Raw genomic sequence first — 16,515 nt, forward strand, 5'->3', positions numbered from 1 at the left:
CTATTTTCCAGTGGAATTTTTTTAATAATAGGATCAAATGGGCATTATTGATTTCAATAAATTTGATCCATCAAATGTGATCAAATCAATTCATATCAAACTTTATTGGCAAAAGAAACTTAAGTGTACAATGCAAATGCATTTTTAGACACTATACAAACATATATAAAACATATTGAATGCTAAAGTTTAATTTACTGAAGTTTAAAATCTCAAAACTATTATTTTCTCTGGCTGACATTCAGTCTCTAAGCATACCTGTCTGCAGCTTGCTGAATGGCCAGACAAACGCTGAGTCTCTCTCTAGCGGTTTCACTTTTGAAACGGGTTCAGATGGAAATGAGTGAAAGTTTTCAGGTGATGCAAAGAGATACGGCAGTTTGATCATATCTTCTCACACCTGGTTTACCTCTTGAGGGTGAAGTCTTCATTCTCCAGCCATTAGAACACATATAATGGGCCCAGCTGTGATGCACTCTGAACCCACACTGGCTTCCAGTTCCTTTAGTCACTTTGACTCTGTTTCATCTGCTCTACTGTCGGATATAATTTTGTTAATGAAACCTACAAATTCTCCCATGGATGTCATACCATCACAGCTTCTCAAAGATCGTTTTAGTACTGTTGCCTCCATTATGCTGGTCATAATCAACAGTTCTTTGAGAAATGGAGCAGTCCCTGGCAGTTTTAAACATGCTGTGATTCAGCCTCTGCTGAAAAAAACCTAACGGAACTGTGTCCCCATGGAGGATACATAGTTAGGGGGATAGCACCAGAGAGCCTAAGGTAGAGCGTGAAGCCCCCTAAAGGTGTCCATACAGAGAGTTTGGTCCCAGACTCGATCTTACCTCAGGTAAGTGGGAAATGTCCAGTTCGTCACATAGCTAATATACAAAGGGGATCCAAAATTGCGATTCGATCCATCGCACCAGGTATGCGTCCAATGGCAATGTATTAAACAGTATTTAAGGAGGTCGCATATATGCTAGCCACTTGTTTTACTTCACTGTCTGGTCCAACTTCAAATATTTTATTCATTAAAATTTTTAGTCTTTGAAATTTTAAATGCAGTTTTTATTTGTCTCCAAAACTAATTTCAATTATTTAAGCCTAAGCCTAAATATCAAAGGATTTGTAAGGTCAGTAAGGCATGTTCAGACTTTTGACTGATAGTGTGCTTTTTTAATAAACACCTTTAAATCAAATTGCTGTTCAAGAACTAACCTCATTAATCATTTTGAATTATTATGTGACAGTTTGCGTGTTTGCAGGTCACTTACATTCTTCTCTAATTCTGCCTCCAATGTTAATACCTTATACCCTTCAAATCCAATTCCATGCCAGATGCATCTTGTTTTTCTCTGGTCCTTTCATCCGGACAGATAAATCTCATTCCCTTCCTGATATTGTTTCAGGATCAACAACATTTCATCTCCGTTCTGTCACGTCTCCAGCTGTTGAGTGTAATTGATTAAAAGCATCTATCCTCTCCCTCATTGTACGTTTCAGATCTCTCTCTCGCTCTGTTTGGACTTGGTGTCTGCAGATGAATAATAATGTATTGCCGTCCCTTCTCTCAGGTTAGTGATGTACATTGATAGAGACGTCTGAAAGGCGACGCCCGGGAAGGAGCAACAAAGCGGCAATGAATACCTGTCAAAATGTCTGACCCTCTTCATCCGTCACACTGTGCACGAATTGCCAGCAATTCTGAGTAAATCAATAAAAAAATAGGAGATTGAACACAAAGAATTCACAGGAGAGAAATGGGCAAAACAAGGCAGGGGGCAATGAGAATGAACATTGAATTTGATTGGCCTCTCTTTAATTACCTCTCTGATTGAATACTTGAGCAGGCTCTTAAGTATCGACCTGTTTCTTCTTTTTCATTTGTGAATCAATGCCGCTATATGCCACCCCTCCCTAATAAAACTGGTTTAAACTGGTTTACCTCCTTCCTGCGGGTTTTATTCATGACAAAGATACGCACCTGCTGAGCACACCTGCTCGCATACTCCGGCCTCGTGCCCAGAATGATCATGAAGATTTGTTTGTGATTGGCTGATTTCTCACTGCCTCTGTTTATGTGGGCTCTTTGTAGATGACATCCTGTCCGTGTTGGGAAGCATTGTGGGACGAAAACGCCCCTCTCCTTTGCAGGCCTGTCAGCTTAAGCAGAGTCTCCCCATAATGGCTGTGGTGCTATATCTACTCACCTCACAGGTGTGTGTTTGTGGCAGGCATTGCTCTCTTTACCTTATTTATATATAAGGTTTTTGATCTGCACAAATATGGTACATTCTGTATAACCTTCATTGTAGGGCCTAACCCACTGATCTCTATATTTAACTGGATTGCTCATGGCATCACAACAGTGAAGTTACTGTGCCACCATCTTGGTATTCCCTAACATTCTGTAGTCCTATAGGTCTCAATGGGAAATCGTCTGATTTGGTGAGTCATTTTTACCTATCCAGTCACATTAAAACAAATTTTTACGTCTGGATATGCATCTTCCTAAATATGCAATTAGTAATTTATTTGGATCCTGATTCCCCCCCCTCCTTATTCTAAGTGTGAGCGTGTTATGTTACTCTTTATTGCAGCGGCATTACGTTCAGCGGCGCACGTGTTACCTCAATAGAAACAAGTGTATGTAATTGAGGTAAGATATCAGTAGACATTTTCAAACATATGTTTTGCAGGCTTTAAAGTTTTTATTATTAAGTTTTTATTAAAGTTTTTATTAAAGTTTTTATTAAAGTTTTTAAATACGTTCATAAACGTATTTTCTTAGGCTAAATTAATATTAGCTTTGTAGCTTACGTTAACTTAGGAAAATAACCACAATGAATAACAGTATAACTCCCCAAGTTAGCTTTTTTTGGTTAAGTTGAACATTTACTTACAGATCAACACCGGTTACATATGATGAATATAACGTGGACTTGCATTTTCTGTGTTATTTGTACTTTTTGCAGTGCAAGCCTGAATACGGCCCAGCTCACGGGTATAATTTCTAAAGTGGTCAATTGGAATTGACAAAGAGCAGGGCTGGAATGGTAATCTGGCATACCAGGCATTTTCCTGGTGGGCCGACACACTTTGGGGGCGATCAGGGTGGACGGGCCATGGGGAGAACCGAGCGGGCTGCTGTGTCGGACGTGATAAGCTAAATTGAGAACGGATCACAAAACGGCGCCACGATATGCAGAAAAGGACAGCGAACCGCCGTGCGTAAGTTCTTACATAAGTTGGGATGTAAAGTTTACACTAAGGGCTTTGTAACTACTAGTTAGTTTGTTACTAAGACAGTGCTTAATTTGGTTGCACCACCTGTTCTTAAGGAAAGTCTTAATTAGTAGGTTGTAAGCTTTCCGTAAAGCGTAGTCGCATAATCTGATGTTTACCTGCATTGATCCAATAAGCAGCCTTCATATTTGTACACAGAAGTATTAAAAAGCCATGAACTTCAATTTGATTTTGTTATGGTTGATGTTCAAACTTGTTTGCTCACGTAACTGCTACTGCGGACGTCACAAGAGCAGCTCTCTTGAAAGACATATTTTGATAATTAAAATATTATTTTAATTATTTTAAATGTGATACTTTTATATTTGACTGTCAATTATATGTTTTTTAAGCCTGAAAAGGAAATCATACCCTTATTTTATTATATGACCCAAGCTGAATATGTGTAAATGACTTAGTGAGTTTGTATGTAATTAATCGTCATATTCATGAAACACCTAAAACAGGCAAATAATCACAATTATTTGTTTGACAATTAATTGTCAGCCAAATTTCACAATTAAGACCCCTAATTTTCATTATTAGGTTCCTACCTTGTGAATTGTTTTGTTAAAAATGTGTAAAAACTAAAATTGCCAATCAGAATTGAGTAATTACAATTATTTGTATTTTGTGTGGCAAAATGAGAAATGGGGGGTTCAGTTCGCTGGGGTTGCAGCCTTCCTTCTTTTTTGTCCTTGGCTGACCACATGCCCGTGTGTTAAAACTTGACATCGGACAACGCATCCTGAAAGCTGCACCGTTTGAATGGTTTCATGCTGAAGAGACGCTTAAAAGTAAGGTTTTTTCTCTTTCGTATATGTCAACGTTATACTATATGTTGAAATGACTGATGCCTGTCATGCAAAACATGAGCTCATTGATGTCATAAAATATCAGTCTGCTTTTTTATTCCATCAGTTACACCTGGTCGGAGTCTTCCGTAAATATTTAATTTATACGTAGGGTTACGTCCTACCGAAGTTTGGTGCAACGCTCAAATATTTAGTAGTGCGTAAATTGTGACTTAGTGCCCATTTACAACACAACTACGCTAAGTTTTAACTTGCGTATAGCTGGTGCAACCGGCTCCTGACCTTTTGTTATGTTTACGTTGTCTTGTTTCACTGTTGCCCTTTTTGTTTACCTTGTCTTGTTTCACTGTTGCCCTTTTTGTTTACCATTTTTGTCACTTTTGCACTCCATAGGTTCACTTTTGTCCCTTGTTTAGCTCCACTGTCTCACTAGTCTGTTGTTAAAAGAACTACACTTCCCAGCATCCACCTGTCATCATCACTGCCATTTTGTTCATTGTTCTCACCTGTGTCCCATTTAGTCATCACTCCCTGTGTATTTAAGCCCTGCTTCTTGTTCTCTCCTTGTCTGTCGTTGAGTGTTGTTAGCCTGGTGTGTTTTCCCTGCCCGAGTTCTCTGTATTTTAGTTTCCTGTTTCCCCATTGTGGGTTTTTCTTTTGTGTTTATTTGTTTATTTGATCTTTCAATAAAGTCAACTGCGTTTGGATCCGCACCTCCTCGTCTGCCTCGCTGCTCATTCATAACAGAACGACAGAACACTATGGATCCAGCGGTTCAACGAGCGAATTACGACCTGCTCTGCTTGAAACAAGAAGACCGCCCTATAGAGGACCACCACCTCTCTGGTGGTCTTCTTCAGGGGCAATCTGCACCCCGCACTGAAGGAGCGGCTGCCACAGGCGACACGTGGCTGGACCCTCCGCGACTTCCTGGTGGCAACCCTACTGGTGTGCAACTCACCGCTCGCGGTGGGCGTTGCTGAGAAGGACCCTGCCTCACCGTCCACAGTGGTGTCTCTTCAGCCACCCCCGGCGCCCCCTCTAACACCAACTCCACCTGTCAACGAGGTCACCCTCACGTCTGTCGTCTTCCACGAGCCAGCGCGGCCCTCTTCGTCTGCCCGGAGGAGGGAGAGAAGACGGGCTTCCGAGCTTCAGCGTGACCACTGGCGCTGGCCTTTGGACGGTTATGGCTACTGACGCTGGCTCTCGGGCCTTCCAGGGCTCCGCCTCTCAAGCCTCTCGGGCCTTCCAGGGCTCCGCCTCCCAAGTCTCTTGAGTCTTCTAGGGCTCCGCCCCTCAAGCTTCTCGAGCCTACCAGGGCTCCGCCCCTCAAGTCTCTCGAGCCTTCTAGGGCTCCGCCTCCTATGGCCCAGCCTCCTGCGGCTCCGCCTCCGAGCCTCCTACGGCTCCGCCACCCGAGCCTCCTACGTCTCCGCCTCCCACGGCTCTGCCTCTCGAGCCACCTACGGCTCAACCTTCCTCGGCTCCACCTCCGAAGCCTTCCAGCTCACAGCCTGAAGAACCTCCTACGTCGCCACCTCCCTCGGCCCCGCCGCAAGAGCCACCCTCGGCTCCGCCTCCGGAGCCTCCCTCAGCCTCGCCTCCGGCGCCCCTCCCGGCTCTGCCTTCAAAGCCTCCCTCGCCTCCTAGTTCCTTCCCGGCTCCGCCTCTCCCGGCTCGGCCTCCTGGGCCTCCCTCGGCTCCGCCTCCTAAGCCCCCCACGGTCCTGCCTACGCCTCCTTCGGCGCCGCCTCCCAAGTCTTCTACGGCTCCGCCTCCGAAGTCCTCCTTGGCTCCGCCTCACGCGGCTCCGCCGGTCCCTATCCGGCGGCCACCACCCAGGTCCCCCAAGCCTACCCACATCCCGTGGTCAACCCCCAGGCCTCCTGAACCTATCCTTGCCCTGTGGCCAGCTCCCAGACCTCCTGAACCGGTCCTTGCCCCATGGCCATCTCCTAGGCCACCAAAACCGGCCTCTGTCCTGTGGCCTCCTCCTAGGCCCCCTGAGCCGGCCCTTGCCTTATGGCCAGCCCCCGGGCCATCTAAACCTGTCCCTGCCCGGTCGATACCTCCCTGGCCCTCTCAACCTGTCCCTTTGTGCCCCCAGGGACTGCCTAATTGGCCCTGTGGACGGTCTCATTTCCCTTTGTGCCCTCGTGGACCGTCTCATTTCCCCTCGTTGCCCCCTTGGACTGCCTGTCTACCCCTCGTTGCCCCCTTGGACTTCCTGCCTGCCCTCTGTGCCCCTTGGACTGCCTTCTTGTTCTTGTACCCCCCCACCCCCGGTCTGCCTGTCTGCCCCTTGTGCCCTCATTTTGTTTTTTGTGGGTTTTCTGTCCTTGGTTTTTTGTTCTTTAGGATCGTCTGGAATCCGATCCTTTGAGGGGGGGCTCTGTTATGTTTACCTTGTCTTGTTTCACTGTTGCCCTTTTTGTTTACCTTGTCTTGTTTCACTGTTGCCCTTTTTGTTTACCATTTTTGTCACTTTTGCACTCCATAGGTTCACTTTTGTCCCTTGTTTAGCTCCACTGTCTCACTAGTCTGTTGTTAAAAGAACTACACTTCCCAGTATCCACCTGTCATCATCACTGCCATTTTGTTCATTGTTCTCACCTGTGTCCCATTTAGTCATCACTCCCTGTGTATTTAAGCCCTGCTTCTTGTTCTCTCCTTGTCTGTCGTTGAGTGTTGTTAGCCTGGTGTGTTTTCCCTGCCCGAGTTCTCTGTATTTTAGTTTCCTGTTTCCCCATTGTGGGTTTTTCTTTTGTGTTTATTTGTTTATTTGATCTTTCAATAAAGTCAACTGCGTTTGGATCCGCACCTCCTCGTCTGCCTCGCTGCTCATTCATAACACCTTTATATTAAACGTACATTATTTCTTCTTTTTTGCAGTACAAGATTATCCAGAGTTTTCCTAAGCCATTTGGAGTGTGATGCAGCACGTTTCCTTGGCTATGAAGTGGAGCCTGATGTTAGTGCAGCTTTCTGCAATGCACTTTGAGTATGAAGATGTGATTGTTGTATGGTTGTAGGTTGAACATGTGTGCCTCAAGTTCCTTGAATGCAGAACCAACATGGATTTCCAGAACCTCTTTGTCTTCTGTTTCAGGTCACTTTGCCTGAAATGCCAGCATACAAGAAGATGTTGCCTCCAGTGTCACCGTCCGGTGGAGAACAGATGCCACTAGCTCTGATGGCATGTCTTGCTACCATTCTTTTGAAAGCTGACATATGTGGGATTGTTGTTAAATTTTGTCCCCACATATCTGCAAATTGTATTGTTCAGTTTAATGGTCAATTTTTGTGTGTACTTGGAACAAATATGTATGATTTCCTTGAGTGTCTATATGTCAATAAACGTATTTCCGATTATGATTTAATAGATCAGGGGATTGTTGAAATAAGTAAATGCGCACAAGCTGGCATGTACATATTCAAGAAATGAATGCAAATGGATAAGTCCATTAAGTGAAGGTAAATTAATGTGTGTGTGTATATATATATATATATATACTGCATATGAACTTGTGTGTGTTGGCCTGTGTAGTAAGAAGTAAATTTTCGTCCTTCCTTGGGTAGTAAGTATTGGGGAGGTAAAAGCTATCTAAACAAGGTAAATGTGCAGTGTGTTCAAATACATCATGGAAACCTAAAACTAAATTCTAATAATCTTGCCATACTCCCATCCACATTTCACCTTATTAAATGGCTTCATCTGCAGAGATACAGTAATGAAGGAAGAATGGGCTGTACCTACCTGTCTTCCGCTGTGTATAATCACTGTCTGTGTAAGAAGGAAATGATCTATTAAAAAGCTTTCCAGTTGAGGCTCTCTCTCTCTCTCTCTTACACACACACACACACACACACACACACATACAGGAAACATAGATTATTACCAGTTGCCAAACAGTGCAAAATTGGATTTAGTGCTGACACACTCAATCACGGCAAAATTAATATGAAGGGATCATGTGTTCTCAGAGAAAGATGTTTGTCAGTACGCAGAGCTGATGAGTCTCTCTGCTGATTAAATACACTCTTACATTCAGCCAGAATTTGACATGGAGACTCAGTGGTAGATTGAGCCATCTCATTTAAAGGGGTATAACGGATAGAGCTGTCGGCATGATAGTTCCACTACCATTATCTCATCTGAGGAGGATTCACTGAGATGTCCATTAACACAAAGCTGCAGTGGGTGACATTGGGTGGTAATAGGCAGTGAGTTGTCAAAATGGGAATGATCATACACATGTAGGCAAGTTTGCACCAACTTTCTGCACTCCATTGTTGTTCATGTTGACTGATCTCGACTAAGTAAATAAAGCAACCGAGAAAAGTGTTTGTGTCAAAGTAGCTCCATGTCACACCCACCGACTACATGGACCAATGGTAGTAAGAAGGTGTTTAACAGTCGGTATGAAGTTTTCATAAAAGTTTACACCAACCAGCTGTTCCGAACCAACTTCTTTTTTTTATCAGATTTCGTTCAAAATTATGTCACACCCATTCTTTCTTTGATTCCACTAAAAGAATATAAGTTCCATAATTGTGTCCAAACTTGACTACTAGAATTCATTATACGTTAGTCAGATGGCCCTTTACCTCCATCTGAGCGGTTGGTTCTTGGCCAGAATAAGCTGCAAAGTGGATCAGACTGTAGCCAATAGTCAAAAGTCTGGCTACGTGAGACTAGTGGATGTTTGTGTTGCATTGGAATTAAGAAAAATGCTGGAGGGCATAGCTGGTTGTTTTCCCAGTATCAGGTTGGTCTGCATCTTTGAAATTTTACTAGCCTCTTTCAACCTTGAGCCCTGCTTGCGTGATCTCTTCAGCTGCTGTGTGCTTCTGAGAGACATCGTGCTCTTGTAATATGGGAGCATGCTTGTGTTTTTGTGCATCCATGCATAGATTTATGTGACAAGTCCTCTCTGTGGTCCCACAGTATCTCTGGCCTTTGCATCACTGACAGAATACACACTAACCTGACACTCACAGCACTCATCAGTCACAAGGGTCAGGCTAAGGTCACATCCAGTGTGTTAAGAGAACAGAGCTTGGCAGCCCTTATGGAAAAGAGCTCAATATCTTACAGTTCTGGACCATGCCCAATGACCTTGCATCATTACGGCCCTACAACACAAACATGAGGCCTCTCATTCTCACCCTTCAGACTGTGTCTTGCACCATTACTTAGGACCTCTAGAGATGATGATCACGTCTCAGTTTGAGATCTTGGTATGTCAAAATAGTGAATGTGTGTGTGTGTGTGGGGGGGGGTCATCTACTATTTGCTGGCTGTACAGCAAGGCTTTATATAATAACTTTTTCTTAAGCAGGCTGTATACTGCAGTTTGTGCCGTCCTGTTACATTGTACCATAAGTCCCGATTTAGATGGCAGACTGTCCCATGGCAGTCATATACACTCACCTAAAGGATTATTAGGAACACCTGTTCAATTTCTCATTAATGCAATTATCTAATCAACCAATCACATGGCAGTTGCTTCAATGCATTTAGGGGTGTGGTCCTGGTCAAAACAATCTCCTGAACTCCAAACTGAATGTCAGAATGGGAAAGAAAGGTGGTTTAAGCAATTTTGAGCATGGCATGGTTGTTGGTGCCAGACGGGCCGGTCTGAGTATTTCACAATCTGCTCAGTTACTGGGATTTTCACGCACAACCATTTCTAGGGTTTACAAAGAATGGTGTGAAAAGGGAAAACATCCAGTATGCAGCAGTCCTGTGGGCTTAAAATGCCTTGTTGATGCTAGAGGTCAGAGGAGAATGGGCCGACTGATTCAAGCTGATAGAAGAGCAACTTTGCCTGAAATAACCACTGCTACAACCGAGGTATGCAGCAAAGCATTTGTGAAGCCACAACACGCACAACCTTGAGGCGGATGGGCTACAACAGCAGAAGACCCCACCGGGTACCACTCATCTCCACTACAAATAGGAAAAAGAGGCTACAATTTGCAAGAGCTCACCAAAATTGGACAGTTGAAGACTGGAAAAATGTTGCCTGGTCTGATGAGTCTCGATTTCTGTTGAGACATTCAGATGGTAGAGTCAGAATTTGGCATAAACAGAATGAGAACATGGATCCATCATGCCTTGTTACCACTGTGCAGGCTGGTGGTGGTGGTGTAATGGTGTGGGGATGTTTTCTTGGCACACTTTAGGCCCCTTAGTGCCAATTGGGCATCGCTTAAATGCCACGGCCTACCTGAGCATTGTTTCTGACCATGTCCATCCCTTTATGGCCACCATGTACCCATCCTCTGATGGCTACTTCCAGCAGGATAATGCACCATGTCACAAAGCTCGAATCATTTCAAATTGGTTTCTTGAACATGACAATGAGTTCACTGTACTAAAATGGCCCCCACAGTCACCAGATCTCAACCCAATAGAGCATCTTTGGGATGTGGTGGAACGGGAGCTTCGTGCCCTGGATGTGCATCCCACAAATCTCCATCAACTGCAAGATGCTATCCTATCAATATGGGCCAACATTTCTAAAGAATGCTTTCAGCACCTTGTTGAATCAATGCCATGTAGAATTAAGGCAGTTCTGAAGGCGAAAGGGGGTCAAACACAGTATTAGTATGGTGTTCCTAATAATCCTTTAGGTGAGTGTACTTTATGTCAGACTCTAAGATCTACATTTTAGCTATGATTTCTCATGATTATTGTCCAAAAGTGATCCCTTCTTCATGCACTTAAAGGAACAGTTCACCCAAAAATGAAAATTCTATCATCATTTACTTACTCTCATGCCATCCCTGATGTGTATGACTTTCTGTCTTCAGCAGAATACAAACAATATTTTTTTTAATAATTTTGTATTTCCTCACATTGCAAGTGAATGGTGATCAGACCTTTGTAGCTCCAAAAATCACACAAAGGAAACAAAAAACTAATCCACAAGCTTAAATCCAAAACTTCAGAAGTAATATGATGTGGGTGAGATTTTGTTTTTACTCTAAACCTCCACTTTCACTTTTACATCTGAAAGTCACTTGTGGTGCCTGTTTAGTTTCACTTTCACATCTGAAAGTTAAAGTTAAAGTGGAGATTTAGAGTAAAAAAAGAAAACAAATTAGTTATTTTTTCTCACCCACAACTGTTATATTGCTTCTGAAGATATGGATTTATACACATATGGATTACTTTTATGTTTCCCTTATGTGATTTTTGGAGTAACAAATGTCTGGTCACCATTCACATTGAATGGACCTACAGAGCTGAGATATTTTTCAAAAAATCTTCGTGAGAGAAAGTCATACACTTTTGGGATGACATGAGTATGAGTAAATGATGAGAGAATAATTTTTTTGGAGTGATCTATCCCTTTAAGAAAACTGTTTATTTCAGGGTTTTTCAGAAATTGGCATTCTGAAACGTCATGTACAGGCGAACGGCAGCTTAACAAATGTATAAAACACATGATAAGCTGATAAGTCCTTTGACTTGTAATTTGTAAGCCAATCACCATGAGTTTTCTCTCTTTGTCTAAAAGAATAGTTCATCCAAAAATTATAATTTTCTTATTATTTACTTATATCGTCTCAAACTTCTGTGACTTTCTTCCACGTAACCCAAAGATATTTTAAATGAGATATGATTAGGGATGGAATCGTAAGATTTAACGATCCCGGTTCCAAATCAGATTCCGGTACCTTATTTCCAGTAACGATTCCAGTAATTCTTTTAGTACTTCTGAGGAAAAATTATTTTATGAAACTACTAATATTCTCATTAAATGAGAAATACAATTATTATTGTATTTACTGCCATCTGCAGTCTGTTGCAAAATTATGAGATCATTTCAGATTTCAACTGTCTGAACACAGGAATGGAAGAGGACAGGAAGTAAACAAATTTCAAAATAAAAAGCATGAAAACAAAACATAAACAAAAACACATTTAAATGTGACAGATCCTAAATATACAGCATTTTAAATAAAAAATTTTAACAAACAAGAAATGTGATGGCATATTTAATTTATTCTTTTATAAAATTCCACTTTTTAAAATGACAACAAAACTCTTTATTTATACATTGCCATATGAAACACCAGACAGTAACTGCACTTCTTGATTAAAGTCTCACAGGTCTGAAGTAATATTACTTAAAAGTAACAGTTCCAGAGACAGTTAGACTGTGATATGTAGTCTAATTTTGTCCTTCAGGCTTGTGAGACCTCAACAGTTCGTATTCCATTTCGAGTTGGACATTCATAACTTTATATTGCAGGCTCTATCTCATCATAGTATCATCATTCATTATTGTTTTCATAAACACATAGGCTAGGAGTGCATGATGGCTTACCGCTTACCACATTTTGACATCATTTCATCACACACTGCTGCAAAAGCAGAATGAATTAGTGATAAGGTGATAAAACGGACAGTCAGCTCTGTCATCACAGGTACCTCAAACTTTACACACAATCAGGAGAGAGAGGGAGAAAAAGAGCAGAAGTAGCTGAGGGAAAAAGCAGCTCAATTCAACAGGCACATTATTAAGGGCATGCTGAGTGACTCCAGCCAGGTCTCCTAAGCAACCAATTGGCCCGGTTACTAGGGAGGGTAGAGTCACATGGGGTAACCTCCTCGTGTTCATGATTAGTGATTCTCGCTCTTAATGGGGCGCGTGGTAAGTTGTGCGTGGATCGCGGAGAGTAGCATGAGCCTACCACCCGGACCAAGTAACCGCACCACCACAAGGACCTACTAAGTAGAAGGAATTGGCCATTAAAGTGGATAAAAAATAAATAAAAAAATTATATTACTTTTTTATGAATCTTCAACTTTCATTGCATCAAAACTGCATCTTGTTTCATCTTGGCAAAATAATAAATGCATTACTCTCTCCTTTCTTGTCAGAAAAGTCTTTCTTTACTATGCATAGTAAATAGGCATGAAGATCTGCATAGACAGGAAATTGCACATAGGGGAACTGTTAACGGAACTGAAAGTCACAAAGATCATAGGATTCTTGTATTTTTTTTATAGAATGGAACCGGTTTTGAACAAGAACACGTTCTCAGTACCCAACCCTAGATATGATGTCTGTTTGTCCATATAATGCCAGTGAATGGTGACCAAATTTTCTAGCTCCAAAAAAAGACATAAAGGCAGCATTAAAGGTAATCCATAACTCTAGTGGTTTAATCCATGTCTTCTGAATCGATCCAGTCAGTTTGGGTGAGAACAGAACAAAATTTAAAAACTCATTTTAATTGTATATTTTGCCATTGCAGTTTTAAGACGATCGTGATTTCAAGCTCAATTACACTTCCTAGTACTTGATGCATGTGCAGAGTGCTAGATGGAACTATGAAGTGTAATTGAATGTTCTTGTTATCTGTTAGCCAATCAGCTCTTTAAATGTGATATGTTAAGCCAATCGGCTCACAGTATGAAAGCTGATAAGTTGTTTGACTTGTAATCTGCTAGCCAGTCAACATGAGTTTTCGCTCTTTGTCTAACATTTAAATTACTTAGTTTTGCAGGTAAGCCGGTTTCACTGCAGCATGCTGCAAGAGTTTTATCTCTGAAACCCTCCAAATCCCCAGGTCCATATCTCTAGATCTGCTACATGAGGATTGTATTTCTATCTAATTGTCCAGCAGCAACATGTCCTACATGCTTGATGAAGCATGCCTTGTTTTTACTTTAATTGTACAGATGCGTGTCCATATGCTTCACACAGTATATCTGTGTAGTTCTAGCAACAACAAGTCTTGTACTTACTCTGCAGCAGTGTAACGGAACAAGTCCACCAAGACCAAATGTTATCAATATGTCATACCCACATTAACATGGTAAATGATTTCGAGAGTTGCCATGACTGAACTAACCTTATAGAATGTAACCCTACATCAAATCAACAATTTAACACAGTGAACACAATTCAACATGTCTGGGAGTACAGTTCTGGTGTCCATGTATGGCTCACTGCTGGTACTCAGTGAGAGGCTTCTTTGCAAAGGCAATTTATCTGTTGTTGAACATGTCACCCAAAATGATGCAAGAGTGCAGATTTTAGCTTACAGAAATGGAAAGAAATCTTTTACGATATGCACATTTCTTATCTTGGCAAAATCCTACTATCTGCACTCTGCATCAAGATTTCATAGTGGCCACAATTCAAGTGGAATATGCTCAAGTAGAGCAAGACTTAAAAATTCTCAAGGAGTTACAGCTCCATCTGGCAGTCAATAGCACAGTGTTGTGCTGGGGATTTTTTATTTTTATTTATTGAGTTTGACTGTGTAACCACCTGTTTGATTTGGCAGATCTTCTGACTGCAGATGGTGACTAAGGCCTTTCTCGTAAAGTTTGGGAAACTGCTGGTGAGTGGATATGTCTCAGTTTAGTGCTATTACTAAAGCAATCTTCTCAGTGTCTACTTTTTGAAGCCATTTTCCATACCCATATCCCTTACAAAAACATTTTGTAGCAGTACCATGGTAAAGTGATAGTAACATGTGGTATTGCTATTTATCTGAATGATTACCATATTCACGTAGCAAGGTATTTACAAGGTAATCCAAGGTACTTTGAAGAATACTTTGATATTACCATAGTGTATGTCCAGAAACAATCTGCCTTGTAAATGAATACTAAATTTTTTGTTAATTATTGAGTAATTATAATTATTTAATGGTTGACCACTAAATACCATGACACACATGTCCAAATAATAATAATAATAATAATAGATTAAAAAAACAAGACTTTTTTGTACTTTTTTGTCAGTGATTTCTCAGCTAAAGAAAAATGTGAATTGTGTCATTGTAATACCTCTTTTATTTTCTTGTTTTATTATTTTATTGGAAAGAATCACATAACATCTATTGACTTGTGCTATAGATAGGTTATATTTAATTTTATTTCAGTAATCTAAGGTCTTCTCAAATCTTTGTTGTTTTTAATTGTGTGTTTTTATTTATGAATCTATTTATTGTTTTTCAACCAACCAAACATTTATTGTTCAAAAGTGAATACTGTTTTATGCTTACTTTTTCCTTTCAATTATAATTTGAAAGCGAGCCGCCACCACCATGGAGTGGTGGTGGTGGTATAGTGGGCTAAAGCACATTACTGCTAATCAGAAGGTTGCTGGTTCAATCCCCACAGCCACCACCATTGTGCCCTTGAGCATTGCACTTAACTCCAGGTTGCTCTGGGGGGATTGTCCCTGTAATAAATGCACTGTACGTCGCTTTGGATAAAAGCGTCTGCCAAATGCATAATCGTAAATGTAAATGTAAATAATTTCTTCCACAATTAACAGGTCAGGCATCATCTGATTAGTTGATCAGAAACACATTGTCTGTGGTGGAGGCTATTTCCCAGCATCCTGCCTTGCTCAGCCTCCATCACTGCATTGTGAGAATGCATTCTACAGTAAATATCTACTTTCAAGTTTTTCTCTTCCAATTCTTTATCTTTATTAACATGATTTTAAAAATGTTTACAAAGTTGTATTTCCTTTTTGCCTTCCTGATCTTAAGTGCAAGAGTGTGTATCTGTGTGTGCAAGGTGCTGGTGTTCCAACAAAGTTAGTTGCTAAAATCTCTTTTCGGCTCAGTGCAACCATTTCAACCTTCCCTCAGTTATTCAGACGGACTCAGAATAAGCATTGCAGAAAAGAGTTATATCAAGCTGTGTTTCAGAGCACAGAGGGCCATGTTCACATCCAATCAAGGATCTCACATCTTCACGCCTGACGGAACAATAACTGAGACCTGAGCTCAACTCTGCCCAGCACTGTTATTCTCACAAACCTCTTGGTAACCGGAAATCACTCAGGGGCACCTGGAGTCTCTTTCTCTCTCTCACTCTCTCTGCATGTGTGTGAGGCTTTGTTTTAATGAGTATTGATGTGAATGCTGTAGGACTGATGCATCAGGAAGCTTTTAGAGGATGCAGGCTCTCTGATACACCATAATAGAAGAGCTCCCTAATTACAGTTTGCCAGGAGTTTTTAGATCTTATTCTACACTCTCAAAACACACACACATGCACTCCATAAAGTGTGTGAATGGACATAGCATAATGAAACATGTTTATGTGAGGGTTACAGAGGCTGTGTTTTAAAACTTAGTGAGTTGTATTCAGAAATGCTGTCTAGGTAGGCAGCTCACTAGATTTGATTGTAACAATGATGTTGTCTTGGTAGGTGCTTGCTAAGTTTTACTCTAACATTCAAACATACCATGTTCGTCGTCTAGTTAGGCAGTTAGACAGCATAAACTTCATCTAGTTAGGCAGCTCACTAAGTCTACTTTGAATGCTTAAGCACTCATACGATTTGCAAAAAACGCTGGCCAGGAAGGCAGCTCACAATGTGTTGAAAGACAGCCAATGTTTACCGCAGCTAAC

At 41.4% G+C, this 16,515-nt stretch overlaps 1 pseudogene; it reads left to right on the forward strand.

The window, feature by feature from the left end:
- Positions 1–16,515, forward strand: part of LOC127657621 (serine/threonine-protein kinase ULK4-like) — a 287,951-nt pseudogene that overhangs the window by 108,765 nt on the left and 162,671 nt on the right.

The sequence above is a fragment of the Xyrauchen texanus genome, chromosome 17 (assembly GCF_025860055.1).
Source record: "Xyrauchen texanus isolate HMW12.3.18 chromosome 17, RBS_HiC_50CHRs, whole genome shotgun sequence".
In the NCBI taxonomy this organism is placed as follows: domain Eukaryota; kingdom Metazoa; phylum Chordata; class Actinopteri; order Cypriniformes; family Catostomidae; genus Xyrauchen; species Xyrauchen texanus.